Consider the following 17610-nt stretch of genomic DNA (forward strand, 5'->3'; position numbering starts at 1 on the left):
CAGTGGGGAGTCTGCTTCTCTTTCACCTCTGCCCCTCCTCTTGCTCATGCTCTCTCTCTCCTTCCCTCTCTCAAATAAGTAAGTAAAATCTTTAAATAATAAAAAAAAAAAAGCAGTAAATTGTATAAAGAAAAAAAGTAAAGGATGTTGTGAAAGCATATACCAGGGGTTGCCTACCCTAATTTAGGGATTCAAAGCAGGGATCTCTGAGGATATGACATTAATTAATTAGGACCCATAGGCCACTGATCATCCCTTTCTAAATCTTGGTCTGCTTCACTGTATGTCCACTTGCCAGCTGAATTATTTAATAACAATAATGGTAGTAGTTAACATAAACTAATTACTTATCATACACTCAGCTTTGTGGTGAGCACTTTATACAGATCAACTATTGAACCCTCATACTAAATCTATTTTAAGACTGATGCTCTTACTATCCCCACTGTGTAGATGGGGAAGCAAGCAAAGGCGCAGAGGTATTGAGTATTTGTCCAGAAACTGGAAAACTGAAGTCAAAACTCAAATTCAGATCTGCCCTTCTAGAGTTGCCACACTCTTAACCCTTAACTTTCTTATAAAGGATCCATACCATTCCTGATGAAGTCAGTCCACCTAGTAAATAGCTGTATATTAAACTCTCTCTCTTTCTGTCTCTGTCTTTCTCTCTCTCCACAGCAGCTTTTCTCAAAACAATAAACGTCAATGTATCTTAACCCACTTTTATAGTAAAGAGTTGATCTAGCAAGTACAAGCATATTCCTCCCATAATACCTTTTTATTAAGGATAAATATGAGTTAGGAGACACGGTGCAGCATCCAATCTCAGAAAGCAATTTTCAAGGATTGAGTATCTCCACTTTATGTTGCAAAATAACGAACACATGGACATCCCAGAATGCTTATCCAACACAGTTTGCCATGTTAGCATTTAAAATAGGCGAGCATGTGCTGAAAGATATAAAGAAATGTAACTATACAGATGATTTCTTCCCTATTTAGCTCAACATTGATCATTTGCTGTTAAGTAAACACTCTAAAGTAAAAGGAGTCAATGGGAATTTGGATCTTTCAGAAGAAATTACACGGCAAAAGCTCACTGTGGGGAGGTGAGAAAAGAGAAAGCAAAGGAGCCTTTAGTAGTGCTGAAGGAAAAATGAAAAGCTGATAACCTTGGCTGAGAAAACCCTTTCAGAATGATTCATTTCCATATGCAAGAAAGATCACGTTTTATGCAGTTGCATTATGAAATAAGAAGAAAGCTTTTTTTCCCCTTATCCAAGCGGGAAAGATCATTCCCTAGATTAACATTAGAAGCACAAAAATATTTTCTTCCCAGCTTTCCCTCCAGCAGCAAGCAACCATGGCCTTTCTTAACCCTTTGACACTCACAGCTTTGTAAGTATTAATGCCTTGGAAAGTTTGTGTTGTAGCCTGAATCTCAATCCTTAAATACCCTGCAAGGCGTGGGGAACAATGAAGGCCAAAAATGCTGCAGGACACCCTTGGGCATTCCTTTTACACCCCAAAACAGGGAAATCTCATTAAAGCTTAAGTTTCCCTACATCCTTCAGAGTTGGAGTTTCTGAACCTTTTAACATGAGATAGTATGTGCATACTATGCCTAAATTTAATGAATGTCTGAAAAAAGTTTTACCAAATGCTTAAGTAATGTAATAGAATGGGGGGAGGGGTTGCTCAGTTTTGTTCTGTTTTGCATATTGTAGAGGAAAAAGAAACGTCAAATCGTTTAGTGCTATGATGTTGCATGATAAATTAGAGCAATATTTCTGAAGTATATTTAATTACAAATTGGCCTGAGCTTTCAAAAGGACAGAGCTTGTAGACAAATGTGTCCTGAATATGAAACGTTACTATATTAACGATGTATTAAATCATTTTTATAAAACAAAAAACCCTCCTGCTTCTGGAGTACATAACCAAGTATCCACAGCTCTTCATATATACTATGTGGAGAGGGTTTTTTTTTTAATTTCAAACACCACTGCGTTCGGGTAATAGAAGTATCTAACTAAGACTTGTAAAGATCTGTGTCTTCATTCATTCATCCCATAAATATTTATTGAGGGCCTACTAGAGCCAGACATTCTTCTAGGTCCTGAGGATATAGCAGTGAATGAAACAAAGTCCCTCTTCTCCTAGGGCACACATTCTATTACGGGGAAACATGAAAAACAAAAAGCAAATACATATGCAATAAAATGTTGAGGGATACAGTCTATGAAAATGAGAAAAGAAGAGTAGCTGTGGAGTGGAGAGGGGAGGAGGTAAGTGGGGGAAGGGCTTATGAAAATGGTTTGCTGTTGTCTTTCCTCCAGCCATTAGCCCCCAGAAAGAGAGTGGTGAAACTGAGAAAGAGCTCTTGGTTAGAAGGCAGGAAACATGGACTCTAGGCACAGCCCTCTTAGCAAGGGCTCATCTTTGGTAGGTACACATATTCAAGATCTCAGGGAAGTCTGGAAAAATGAGAAGGCCTCAGAAATTCAGAAAATGGAAAGATATCCTTTCGTACTGTTTCTTTGAAGGCCAAGTCTGCTGCTTTATCGGGAGGCAGAAAAGAACATGGGCACTGGAAGCAGAAAGACCTAGTTCAATCTCTTCTTAGCTGTGTGACCTCAGGCAAGTTGCTTCATCACTTGAGGTCAGTATCCTCATCCATCAAAGAGAGACAGATACCCATCTTAGGAACTTTCCATAAGAATTAAATGGGATCACACGTGCAACATTAACTCAGTGCTTGGCTGTGGTAAGCACTCAGTAAATGGGATATGGTATTATTACAGCAGATAACACAATGACTAATGCCCTCAAAACAGAACCAACAAGTCTTTTTTCTTTTCTCAAGAGGCCCCTTTTCTCTAGGTGAAACAAACTGATTATGGTAAATTGCTTTCTTTAGGCTGGTGAATGGTACCTCTCATGTTATAGATTAGTCTACTAAATATTTGCATTTTTAAAATAACAGAACCCGTTTGCAGCTATTCAGATAAGCAGAAGGAAAAAATCTACTGAAAACTAATGCTAGTCATTTAAACACTAGGTCCAAATCATTTACAATTGCAGGGGCCAGATTTCCCTAGATTTGGACTCACATGCAGACAGCAGCCATGGAGAGAGGGCAACCCTGGGTACTGAGTGGGTGTGTTTATATTTGTTTAACTGACTGTATCCTAAACATGAATATAAAAATAAACTTTAACTTTGACTCCTTTGTGGATTATTATTACCCAGAGCTGTTAATGCTCACAGAAATATTGAAGCGTTGACTTGAAATATTTGTCATTTACATAGCTTGCTCAGAAACAAAGAAGAGAGAAAGAAATAGAGAATCATTTTTAAAGCTTTGCAAGCAAACAACATGCAGAAGAGAGAAGATTAGCCATTTGGCAACAAGAGGCACGGCCAGAGGAAAGCTTATGCCAAGAATGTAGACAGAATATGACCTAGGGACACGGTGTATTGGGATAGAAGGAGTTCCCAAGAAGTATCTCTTACATTTGATCCATGAAGCGACAGGTGTTCTTGGAAATAGGATCCTGTGTTTGGCTGGGGCCACGTCCTCTGTCAAAATAGAGACAAAGGATTGGAAAAATCACCACCACACTGACAATTCCCATTAACCTCTGGCATGGAATAACACACTCTTATCTACCAGCAACTGCTGCCTTGTCTGCAGCCCGCCTCTTATCTTCATTTGCAGGCCATGGAATTACCCTGCCCTCTGAAAATGCACCAAGAGCAAATATTGCTGCAACCTGAACCTCTTTGGTGATTAAGAGCCCCCTGAGGTCCAGAGAGGAGGGTTGCAGATAAATGTTTATCTTGATAAGCACACATCACCCTGCCTAGGCTTTTTAATCTAGGCCAGCAATAGTTCCTCTTTGTTCAGAAAACCACAGGGATTGAATATCAGTCAAGCTAAGAGAGGAGCGGAACGGGGGAGACAGGTAGGTAGAAGTTTGTTGCCATATGCCTGTGGCCACCCTGCTGTCTCAGTCAGATATGTAAATGTGTTTGGAACAGAGGTGAGAGTCTGCTCTTGACTGTAAGAAGCCTCTGAAGAAAGAATGGCCAATACAGAACACTGGCCAATCCCTCACCACTGATAGACATCCCAAATTGGCGAGGACTGTTTCACCTGGGCATCCATAAGTCACCAATATCAACCCAGTAGTATGAGCAGTCACTTTCAACTAATCAGAATGGGCACACAAGAAGAAATGTGCTCATATATTATAAATAAGAGCCCAGAAAAATCACTGTGCACCCTTTTGCCAATGGGGGATGAAATCCTAAAACAACCTTAAGCTTAGAAATTGTAAACACCGTTCTTGGCTAGATTTTTGACTCACGTGACACCATTTTAGAAACCACATGGTCTGTAAAGGAAAATGTTATCGCAAAGTAGCAGATGTGAAGCCTTGAAATGTCAAGTGGATTTAGAGAAAAACCTTATTCTTAAATGGCAACAGGTGGCCTTTACTTTTCATACTTATTTTAGGAGAGAAAATCACAAAAGAGAACATACTTGCCCTGTCAAGGTGATGAAGAATAATCAGGCAGGAGGTGAAAATATAATGTGACAAGTCAAAACATTTGAAAAGGTTAAAAAAAATTGTTTTCCATGATACTCAATGGTTTTCAGTCCTTTTGTGGGAGATAGTACACATGCATGCATTATGTCATTTCAAATATGATTCCTTTTATAAAGTAGGGAAAGAAAGGTTCTGCAGAGAAGGGTCAACTTGTATTTCATGAGCAAAGACAATGGAGGTAGTAGAGAATGAATGACAAAGAAATACTTAGGTGACAAATACGGCGTGTGTCTTCTCTATAGCCTAATCCAACTCTCGGAGGAAAGTTGAGTTTGTCCACATTTCAATAGATTCACAGGTGACCCACCTGAAAGAAAACTAAGCCTTGCATTCAACGAGGGCTCATTGTGAAACTACGTCATTTGGTTTTATGCATAAGTCTTATCTTGCAGCTCTTTATTGACTTTGTTTTCATTCGCTCAAATGTAGCCATTTTATAGCAGCAAACAATTTTCTCAGTACTCAGTACAACGAACTAATAATGTTTTGTGCTACCAAAATAGAGAACTTCAAGATGAACCTCTTGAAGCATTTAACCCATCTTCCTGACAAAGCTGAAGTCTTGCTTGGCAGGCATTTTCCACTGCTTTACTTAGCTTTATTTTAAATAGATCAAGCAAAGAGTCTTTCACTGCCTAAGACTTCTTGTTGTTCAAGAAGTGTCTTTTCTTACCTTTAAGTGTACATTGGACTATGTTCATCCTATTGTTTCTATTCACTGCTTCCTACCAGTATCCATATTGTCCCCAACAAAAGTAGACATGGAGAGACAGAGAAAAAAGGAGAGAGAATTGTCAGAAGGCTTTGAGAAGAAAAGACATACAGAGTTGAAGAAACAGGTCTTAGCTCCACTACAGAATTAAGAATGCATGAAGTGGGGGTGCCTGGGTAGCGCAGTCATTAAGCATCTGCCTTCGGCTCAGGGCGTAATCCCAGTGCTCTGGGATCGAGTCCCACATTGGGCTCCTCCGCTGGGAGCCTGCTTCTTCCTCTCCCACTCCCCTGCTGTGTTCCCTCTCTCTCTGGCTGTCTCTCTGTCACATAAATAAATAAAATCTTAAAAAAAAAAAAAAAGAATGCACGAAGTGCTTTATAATCATCAGCTAGTTGATCCTTTATAGGAGTGGATGAATTTCCTACTGAGTACCCCCAATTTTTAAAGCCTTTTTATGCTTTCTTCACTCCCACATGTAATGTCTCATCCCACTACATTCTCCAGGTGTTGATTCCCACAACTGAGTTAATCAGGATAAAAGAATCACAGACATTTTGAAAGAGGAGTATTGATTATACCGATTTGACAGTTAGGAATAGTTTTTTTTTCCTGCCAAAAATTCCTAAAAAGATTAGTTATCTTGGGTTATTCATTTTAATGATTTTCAATAGATTTTTTAATTATTTTATTGTATAACTAAATTCTCACACACTAAATTATTGCAGTGAATTCACAGGTTAGGCAAAACAATGCTTATATTTTGCTATTGTTACATTCTTGCCATTTTTAATTATTATAGTTCAATGATAATAAGTAAATTAATCTTGAATAATAAAATCACAGATTAGAGTCACATGACATGATGATTTCTAAGGTCCAGAGAGATCACTCAAAATTCTAAGATTTTTTGCTTTAATTTTGCAACAATTTTGGATTCAAAAGTAAAGAGGCACGAAGAGACCAACGGTTGGAGAGACCATTTCATAAAGAGATTTTGTAGTAGACAAGGCTCCACCTACCATAATTTATGCCTTCAGAATTTATAACTCAGAATTTATAGAAGAATTTATAATTCTTCTAATTTCTCCTTTCCATTTCATGTTGTTTCCATCCTGTATTCCTTTTAGTAATGTGTATGCTTTTATGGGAGAATACAAAAACACTAAGAATGGTAATAATAATAATAATCAACATTTAGTGGGTGTTTCCTCTAATCCAGCTACAACTTTAAGTTCTTTATGGGATAATACATTTCACCCTAACGAAATCTCCATAAGTTTTATTATCATGCCCATTTGATGAATGAAGAAATTGAAGTACAAAAGGTTAGGTGGCATGTACAACCTCATCCAACCACAAAGGATGGATTCCGAGTCTGACTCCAGAGCCTATATTCCTAACCACCACATTTTACTTCATCCCACAAAGAGCAAGCTAAATTGATGCCATCTATTGTTCCCTTGGTTTTTTTTCTTTCAACCTTTATTCAACATTAAAAAGCAAACACTAGTAGCAATTACCTGAGTTGTTTGCCTTCAAATGCTGCTAAGGCCAAAAGACAATTTCTAAATTGTTCTGCCTACTTTTATGAGTTCTTATGTGTTGAATGTTATTTCACTCCAAATAAAATGATATATCACTTCAAAATGGTGTGCTTGGAAATGATTAGCACTACTTTGTCCATTTCTGAAATCAAAGTGTAAGTTAGGACTCCTGATTAAGTGTCAAGGCAGTATTCCAAAGAATCAAAGGTATCTTGCACTGACATTGACCTTGGAGAGGTTTAAAACACCAACAAAACAAAACAAAACAAAACAAAACAAAACAAGAATAAAAAGTATTTCAGATATCAACCCTTTCCTACCTCTATTCTCCCTTTTGTTTACGCTGCATCCATGAAATCCACTCCAGACAGTGTAACCCCCACAGCTCTCTCCCCTCTCCAAATTCCTGCAGCATTTACATGCCACTCTTACTTTCACTGTCATTTTTTGAAATTGTGTAGTTACTGAATGGTACCATTCATCTTCCTTCCCTATAAACTCCTCTGAGGTTTTCTTGTTTGTGCTAAATTGGTTGATTATGATTATGGTTTCTATAACATGAAGGAACTCATGGAAATCATCTAGTAGAACCCATTTTTTACAGAGGAATTAACTAATGTTAAGAGAGGTTAGAGGGCATATCATAGGTTACACAGCTAATTAAGGAACAGATTAAGTATTGGCATCTAGATGTTTTTATTCCTGATCCTGAGCTCCTGATCCCAAATCAAGAGAAGCTTTGCAAAAGAGAGATGATATTGAAATACCTGGCTGCTTCCATATGTTCATATCCACATATTTAAGAAATTGCATAATGGGGGTCTGAAAATGAAAAGACAATCAGTAATATTTAAGAACTTAAATAGGAGATTAAAAATTTTTAATAAAAAATTTGATGCTAAGGAATTAGAGTCAAATATGTAGGATGATAAATTTACTCACAGACAGCCCGATGGGAACCTCTAAGCTACTGCATGAGGGTAAGGGCTTAGATACAATTCATGTCCATTTTAGTAAAGCACTTCACACAGTCTTCCATAATCACCTGTTGTTACAAGGATTAGCAATGATTTGAACCATTCCCAATGAGTGCTGCTTAAAAGATCAATATTGAATTGGAGAGAAGTCCCTAGAATAGTGCCACAAAGCTCTCTTTGGGGTCCAATTCTCCTGAATATGTTAATCAATACATCCGATTAAAATGTACAATATGTATCTGTAAAAAACACTTTAGACTAAAACAATTCTGGGAAAGATAGCAGTATAATAGCCAACAAAATATAGTTGCAAAACCATCTCTGCAGGCAGCTATGCTGGGCTGAAATAAGTCAGAAGAAATACAATAAGTATGAAAGAAGATTCTTATATTTAAGCTTTAAAAAAAATGGAAAAGAAACAACGAATCAAATGAAAGATGAGAGGCCCAGCTTGAGAGCTATTCCTTTTTTTAAAACTTCATGATTTATCCCTTCACTGTGTAAGTTCCCCTTTGGGCAAGAGAGTACATGGGAGAGTACATGCTGCTATGGACTGAATATATGCTCCCCAGAATTCATGTGTTGAAATCCTAACCCCCAATGTGATAGTATTAGTAGGTGGAGATTTGGAGAGGTGAGTAGGTCATGAGGATGGAGTCTCATCAATGGAATTAGTACTCTTACAAAAGAGACCCCAGAGAGCCCTCTCTTACTCTTCTGTCATGTGAGAACACATTGAAAAGATGACTGACTGTGAACCAGGAAGTGGACCCATTCCATTGACATGAATCTGCCAGCGCCTTGATCTTGCACTTCACAGCCCCTAGAACTGTGAGAAGTAAATGTTTGCTCTTTGAGCCACCCAGACTTTGGTATTCTGTTATAGCAGCCCAAGCTGACTAAACAGATGTCACACTAATGGATAAGCTGGAATCAGAAGTGGGTGGTGCTAGATCATGGCCTGCAGAGCTACTTTGAAAAGAACAAATTTGGAATCCAGCCATGCAGAACTCTACTGGAGTGTCACACAAAAGGCGCTGGGGAGAACAGATTAAAATAGATGCAAGGCCATGGGCCATGACAGCAACAAGAAGTCAGGGTGGCGCTGGCGTATATAAAACTTTGAGGAGACAGAACTCCTGAGGTATTAGACTGGCTATGAGCCTTTGAAAGGCCATGACCTCCCACAGAAAATATGCAAACAGATGAGTGTGGCTGTGTTCCAATAAAACTCTATTTGGACACTAAAATTTGAACTTTATATAATTTTCACAAGTCACAAAATATTTTTCTTTCGTTGTCCTCCCCCCGCCCCCCGCCATCTGCAAAAATGTGAGTACTAGAAATACAGCCATGGACTTTAGTCTGGCAACTCTAGTGACAGACCAGAGTTAAATGAATGAATGAAAATGATTTAGTGGGTGTTTTAGGGAACAGAGATGGAGAACACCAGGAACAATAGAAGATGGACTTCAAGAGGAAAACATATTCTATGGTAATCCAGCTATTTTAGAAAAATTCTGGGGGAAAATGTTCATCTGTAAAAAACGCTAAGAAAATCATAACTATGCAGCAGGAACCTTGGCCAAAAAATTCACCTTGGCCAGGAAATGTGGAACTGCTTCCTTCAAAAGAGGAATTTCACCATTCCAGAACTTAAGTGTCTTCCTTGAAGCTCAGATCAGGAGGGATACATGACAGTTGAACATAAGCAAAGGTCAGAGAATGACATCTTTTCCAGAACAGGACTGGATTCTTGGTTATATTATTTCAGACTTGCAACAGAATACTTTTTTTCTGCAGAAAAAAAGACTTTTTCTAGAAATAAATAAAATGAAATTCTTTTCTAGAACACACTGGCTTGTGGCTGTATCACTTGGCTCTCTCTGTCATCATCCAGCATTCTTCTCCCTGTGTCTCTTTCTCCTCTGCTTATAAGCCATCAGTTATATTGGATTAGGTCTCACTTTACTCCAGTAGGATCTCATCTTAACTAATTCCATCTGCAATTACCTTTTTTCCAAAAAGGTCACATTCTGAGGTTCTAGAAGTTAGAGTTTCAACATATTTTTTTTCAGGGATACAATTCAACCATCACAGTACTTAAAGAAATCTGACCCCAAAAGATTTCAGGCCACGTGAATGAAGAACTCTGAACAGAGGCCAAGACTATATCAATAAACATTCCTATTGAAACCTTTCCATGCAAGAACAAGCCTACCTGACTCTCTCTGAGCACCTTTTCCATCACAGGCACTTTCCACCATGTCGCTCACGCTAATCCTACTACTATACCGCTAGGTAAATGTTTCATTTCAGCTTTACAGGTGAGGAAAACAAGGATCTAAGAGGTGCAATGACTTGCCCAATGCCAAGTCAAGAGAGTAAGAGATGCAGCAAGATTCAAATCCAGGGGGTCTGATAGGCAAAGCAGTGGGTATACTTACAGAGTCATGTGGTTAAATAATAGTAACATAAATTATTATTCATTGACAGTGGAGTGGTATCATTAGGAAGGGCTGTAAATATTCAGAGTATGGGCTGGAGGTCTTTATGATGTTTTATTCTGAACCCTCCTACAGATTAGAATTACATTATTGAACACTTATTATCGGTTAGGGCTTATAGCAGACACTTGGGATACAAGATTAAACAAGATGTCATCTCTTCCTACAAGACGCTCAAAGCCTAGTAGATTAAAAAGAAAAGTATATGGACAATCAAAATTTGGTGTAATAAGACAATAATTATGTAACATTTATTAGGCAGTTAGTCCATTCCTGGGCCTATACTATACTTAACGAAATATTCCTTCTTGAGGTTGAGTTTATGGACAAACTAAATTATACAAAAAGAAATAAAAATGTTATATATATATATATATATATATATATATATATATATATATATATATATATATACACTACCTGGTGGAAAAAGTGAGGCTTACAAATTAGCCGAAAGACTGGGAATAATTTTTAGGTGGTACCCAACAATATTTTTTAAATCTATAAGTTATCACCTTTAGCACTGTTTCAGTGTTTTTTGGTGAATTGGTCTCTTGAAACATGAAAGGGGAGTAATAAAAATTGAAATTTTTTTTTAGTTCATTTCCAATTATCATAGTAAACAGTGAATTCCATTCTTTTGTGCATTTTAGATCAAATACCAAACTAGCTTATTGCAAAAAGAAAGTGAGTAGGATGTGTTAAATCTTTTATATAATTTTTAAAATACTTTTTCTGACCTTAACTCAGTTTACTACAGTGGTGGTTTCTGATGTTCAATGAAACATAAAATTCAGAGGAATATCTTTGTTTGTATTTAGATTTGCTGTTAATGTTGTTATATAGCTTTTGATTAGTGTACTTGCGTTTATGAATACTACTATATACACATGATTTCATTTTCAAAACACCTATGAATAGTTTACATAAAGAAATAATTTTTTGTTCAATTACATGATTTAAAATGTAATTGTATTATATATGTAATCTGACATACAATAAAGGGTAAAAGTCTTCTCCAAATCACGTTTCTATTCATTTTTTAAGTTCAATTTCTTTAAACTCAAAAAAAAAACCAACAACAACAATAAGTTCACCTATTTTTCTCAAGCCCTACCCCACACCTCTGGCAACCACCAATCTGTTCTCTGTATCTAAGAACTCGGTATTTTTTGGTTTTGGGTTTTGTTTTGTTTTGTTTTTAATGGGTTTCCCTGCTATCCAAAGTAGAGCATTCCTTTTAAAACCTGTCCTAAACCAAAATGGATTAAAGCAAAAAAGCAATTACCATTAATTTACATGGAAAAAAAATTTTTTTGGCATTCCCAGACCCCAAAAATACACTCTCATAGGCTTTTCTGATACCTTAGGACACATCTTGTTAACAGATGCACAAAATAAATCGAGATAAAGCACAGATGCTCCCAGACACAGTTCAAGGCTAGGCAGCTTGATGCTGAGAAGCTGAGTACAGTTCCCAGGGAAGCAGTCTGGCAGTGACATTCCTGCTACTGGGGTGTGCACCGCCCCTAAAAGGGCTCACTGCAATACAAATGCTGGGTGTTATTTTGCTTTTTGCCTTTTTCCACAAAAGCGTAAATCCTCTTTGGATTTCTTTCAGTTAGTGAAAACTACTAATGGAAGTCTTTCATAGAAGCAAAGTGGTGTAATGCAAACGTTTAGTGGGCAATACCTGTGTTTATTTTTAAGTTCCACATACAAGAGAGATCATTCAGTATCTATCTTTCTCTGACTTACCTCGCTTAACATAATACCCTCGAAGTCCATCCATGTTGTCACAAACACAAAGATCTTATTATTTTTATGGCTGGATAATATTTCACTGTACATATATACACCACAGTCTCTATCCATTCATCCACGGATGGATGCAGGTTGTTTCCATATCTTGGCTGTTGTAAATAATGCTGCAGTGAACATGGGGATGCATATGCCCTACACAAACTTGCTATAAACCCCAGCCCTGGTGCTGTGAACCACAACCGGGGGGGAACTCACAACCCAGGGCTTCTCCCTAGATAGCAAAGCATTCAAACACTACACCAAGCATTCCAGCTTTTAAGACATATACTTGAGAGATAAGCCCCCAAAACATCTAACACTGAAAACCTCATATCCTGAGGCCCACAAGACTGACGGAATCTGAGAAACAGCTCTGAAAGGCCTCCTGTGCTTGGACTGATCTACCCCAGGGCCCCACTCAGAAGCAGCTGATTGCACTTAGACTTAAAGTGAAGTTTCACCTGCTTACAATAAAGTGTTGGCCTGAGGGGCAGGCACATAATTAAACACACACACGAAGCAGCCTGCTAGAACATGCTTCAGGATGGACATCAGCAGGCACCATCTTCCTACTTTCCCATTACCATGCACCCAGGCACCAGTAGTTCCCAAAAGGGAGCTTTTACATGCATCTTGTGCCCGAGTTTTTGCAGCTGCCACCTGGGAGACACCTCTATATCACCTGGCTCTAGCAGCCAGTGGGGCCTATATTTGTGGGTCCTTCAGGACTATGACCAATGAAGAAAGAGTTCTCAAACTGCTACCACCCCCAGGGCACAGCAAGAGGCAACAAACCCTGGAGCTTGGTCTTTGCATGAAGGAGGCCTATTAGCTCCTGGCTGTGGCGTGAGGGGCAGGCTTCTAATTAAATAGACATGTAAGGGCTGGCTGTTATCCTTCCCAGAGACCAAGGAGGGTGGGAGCTAACTTCGCACTCATCCTCTGCCATGCTCTAGAGTGCCAGTGTCTCCTGGAGGGAAGATTTACATGTGCCTGGCGCCCTGGTTTTTATGATTGGTGCCTTATTTTTTGTGGCTGCTGACTGGGGACATCCTTGAGCTTCTGAGGAGGCTTGCATTCTTGGGTCCCATGGGACCGTGGCAATCAGAGAGATGGTCTTTGGCAGGCTACCACCCTGGGAAACTGCACAGACGGCAAACTGAGGCACACCCCTCAGTCTTTCTGTGAAAGAGGCTTCTTCGCTTGTCCTGGAGCTTCGGCCTAAGGGGCAGCCTTCAGGTTTGGCACACATTTCGTGGCTTCTACAGTTGCTCTCACAGAGCAGGCTGGGAATGCCATCTTGGTCCTCCCCCTCTGCCTTGCTCCAGCTCACTGGTATCATCCAGAAAAGATCTTAAATACTCCTTTGGAGCCCTGATTTTTGTGGACTGCCACCCAGAAAATACCTCCAGATTGCCTGGCTCTGGTGGTCAGTAGGGCTTATGCTTATGATCTCACAGGACTATATTTTCATAGTTTTAAAAGCTGTTGCCTGAGGGTATGGCTTGCCTGATTCGATGTTCTGGGAACCTCCCTTTGGGGACACTGACAGGTCTTGGCACATCCTTAACTACTAGAAACGTATTAAAAATATATTAGGCTACTTGGACAAGCACAAAAGTTTGAGAGACAACCAAAACCTGAGGCAGGGTTGAATGATAAGGTTTATCTCACACAAGAGGCCACTCCTTCAAGACTGGGTGAGGAGGTACTATTTTAAGTCTCCATTCTATAGAAGAGGAAACTGCAGAACAATGTTAGCTTTCCCAGTGTAACATTGCCAGGGAATAGCAAAGCTGGTTTTAAACCCACAGAGTAGCTACAGAATCCACACCCTTAGCTTTAAACTCTACTGTTGTCTCAATAAAATATGGAAGAATAGAAGTAAGCATACATGCTACAGAAGCTTAAAGGAAAGGTATGTAACCAAGACTTTAGGTTAGGCAGGGGGTAGGGCCAGTAACACTTAAGCAAAAACCTAGAAGAGAGTGAATTCATAGCAAATTCAAAGACTAGAGGGAAAATGTATATAATCTTGTCTGTCCCTTGAGATTGTTATAGGTATTAAATAGGACAAATTAGGTAAAGCCTTTAGCTCAATGTCTAACAATTAGTCAACACTTGATACATTTGAGCTTCCTTCATCACCACCATCATTATCCTTGGGCTGACCACCAGCAACATGTGCTGTTGGAGGGAAGCATCAGGTGGGATGGAAGGAGATGAATTTGATCAGAATTTCCCAAACCAAACTGGAGGAGATTATGCTAAGTGAAGTGAGTCAAGCAGAGAAAGACAATTATCATATGGTCTCACTTATTTGTGGAACATAAGGAATAGCAGGGAGATCATTAGGAGAAGGAAGGGGGAAATGAAGGGGGGGGGGAACAGAGGGGGAGATGAACCATGAGAGACTATGGACTCCGGGAAACAAACTGAGGGTTTTGAGTGGGTGTAGGGTGATGGGCTAGCCTGCTGAAGGGTATTAAGGAGGGCAGGTATTGCATGGAGCACTGGGTGTTATATGCAAACAAGGAATCATGGAACACTACATCAAAAGCTAATGATGCACTGTATGGTGACTAACATATCATAATAAAAAAAAAAAAAAGAATTTCCCAACCAGAATAATTAATGAAAACACTTGGGAAGATTTAAAAAAAATAAAATAAAACAAAACAACAACAAAGAAACAGATTCTGGAACCCTCCAGTAAACTAATAAATGAACACCTCTAAAGGGTGAGAATATAAGAATGTGCATTTTTAAAAACAGCTCAGGTTGTTATTTGGAAACCATTGAACTCCATGACTTTTATCTTTCCAAGCTCAATGTAGAACTTAAACATTGATCTGGAATGTAGAAATTTGGAAAAATTGATACAAGTGGAAAAGAGAGAGAACATAGTGTGGACCAAAGACAGAGTCAACAACTTTCTGGAGCAGTTATTGTGGTACAGGATTCTTTCGATGCTGCTCAAAGTGAAAGCCATCAAATGCTGTTTTAAAAACCACACACACAAAAATCACTGTCATATTCACGCAATGCTGAGTTTCAATCCAGGCCCCATACTCGGTACACCTGTGAACCTGACCTCACCTCTCACCACATACATGAATCTCTCCTGAAACTTGTCTTTCCTACTGTGTCAGCCTCATGCTATTCTTCAGAAGAGTTTTGTCCACAGTGAGGGTGCAAGGGGCACTTAGGGATTAAGTACATTCAAGCATATTTGATATATATGATCCTTAGTAATTGCATTTTTTATGTGTGATAGAACAAAAATGATTACATTGTGAATATTCCATGTCTTACCTTCCTTAGTCTCTCTCTAATGAGAGGTTTTTTTTTTTTTTTTAAGATTTTATTTATTTAACAGAGAGAGACAGCTCTAATGAGAGTTCTGTCTGGGATTTTGTGATGGAAGATCTGGGCAACAGCAGTATTTTTAAAGAGTCATGATTTGTTTATGGAAGAAAAGAAATAAGTAGTGGAAGGAAAAGGGATAAGATACTAAAAACAAAGATTTGTTTAAGGTATAAAAGAAACACTTGGAATGTTGACAGTGATGAGAGAAAAATTTTAAGGTCAGCTATTTATCTAAGAGATACCGTATTTGAGAGAACTAGGGAAAGATGATTTTAATAAAAAAAAAAAAAAAGAAAGAAACTGATGGGAGTTTCAGATCCTATCTGCCTAGACATTATTTTGGAGATTCCAGTAAAACTTCAAATTGACTAAGTTACTTTTGATTGATGGGTTGAATTTTTCTTCTAAGGCAACACTGACAAGGACTGGACTATGGAAAGTAGCAGCTTTTATTTGGATTATGTACATTTCATCATAGCCCTTTTGATGATAGTGGATCTAAAAGACTTGCCTAAAAGCTCCAGGAGCCCAGGCACCCGGATCGGTTCTTTACTCAAACCTCAATGTAGATCTTCATAAAGCAAAAGCACAGATCTAACTACCGTATCACAAGGAAGAGGGTAATTTCTATTTATTTATATTCGTTAATTTGCTTGAAGACAACTGTATTCCTGTTCAATTTTAAATTTGGGTTTGTGCCATCTCTTTGCCTCTCGAGTGTTAGGCAAATTCCTAGTTTAAATGTATTTGCTAAAAATATCTGGACTCAAATTAACTATGTTCTAGGTAAAAGTAAATACAAAAATAATTTTTTCCTGAGACCTAAGCAAGATACATGGATATTTCATAACTGGCAAGGGAGTTGCTATGAGAATAAAATAGAGCTGGGTTCAAATCTTGTCTATTTAAGTTATTAACTGCAAGATTTCAAGCAATTTGCTAATTACTCTGAGCCTCAGATCCTGCGATGTAAAGCAGGATATGCTATCTACCTCAGGAAACCGTTGGAATGAATAATGGGTTGAGTTTTGTAAAGTGCTTAGTGCTTAGAAAAAGCACACACATAAAAAAGAACTTTAGAAAACTTACTTTTCATAAGCATCAATTAAAAAGGGCACAAAATTTTCAACTTTCCATTGGAAGAAAATTATAAATGGTGAAAATGTGATAGACTTATCAAAAGTATATCATCATCACCACAAATAATTGTAAAATACAACTTACACTTCTCTTCATTATGTAAAAAATGTAAAAATCACAATGTTTTATTAAGAAAATAAAAACAAAGATGATAAGTTCAACAGCTGCTAATGCTTCAATTACTCATCTCATGACCAAATATAAAATGTATTCCTCACTCCTTCAGCCCTGTCCCAAAGCATATTAATCATGCCATACCTACGATAATATGGGACAGCCTAATCCAGGCGAGTCATAGGTAAAGTAGTTAGCCAGTCTCTGTGTGAGTGACAGGTTTGTCTGAATTTTAGCTTTCCTGCTCCAAGAAAGACAAATCTGAACAAATGTACCAGCCAAATCTTCACTTCTTTGCAACAAATGAGTGATCACCCCTCATTGATAATGGTAACCATTATTCCATTTATTTTACTTAAAAAAAAAAAAAGGCAACTGGAGTGTATACCAACTACCTTCTCTATTCCACCCAAACAAATAAAATAGTAACCATTATCAAATTTGGTATTGCAAATGTATTTTACATAATTAATAACTGAGACAAAAATGGCCCATTGTTTCTCTTATTAATGGGGCTGGTTCATCATGTACATGGTTTAGTTAGAGCATTTCTGTTTGGCATGATACAGGCAGCAGGGAAAGAGATGAAACTTGGCTGTTCCATCAGACAATTTCAGAAGGTACTCAAGAGCTAACCACCCAGTAATTGAGCACAAGCATTTCTTTCATGAGGACATGGAGAAGGCAAGTTCCTCTGTAATGGATAGGATGCTCTGGACATAAGTTCAAAGCATCAACAGAGAATTTAGCCTGAGGCCACCATAAATCCATCCCGGGAAACCTCCAGAGAAATAGCTTCATTCAGTCTCAAATTAACAAGTGAAT

The 17610-nt window shown here is 38.3% G+C and overlaps 1 long non-coding RNA gene across 1 annotated transcript in view; it reads right to left on the bottom strand.

Annotated features, from left to right (window-relative positions):
* The window catches only part of LOC125280912 (uncharacterized), a 180819-nt gene that overhangs the window by 141261 nt on the left and 21948 nt on the right, over window positions 1–17610 (bottom strand). Inside the window, exon 2 of the long non-coding RNA XR_007187773.2 lies at window positions 3517–3582. This is a non-coding gene — a long non-coding RNA (uncharacterized LOC125280912). The remainder of the gene's footprint in view (window positions 1–3516; window positions 3583–17610) is intronic.

Source organism: Ursus arctos, unplaced genomic scaffold (assembly GCF_023065955.2).
Source record: "Ursus arctos isolate Adak ecotype North America unplaced genomic scaffold, UrsArc2.0 scaffold_14, whole genome shotgun sequence".
NCBI lineage: Eukaryota > Metazoa > Chordata > Mammalia > Carnivora > Ursidae > Ursus > Ursus arctos.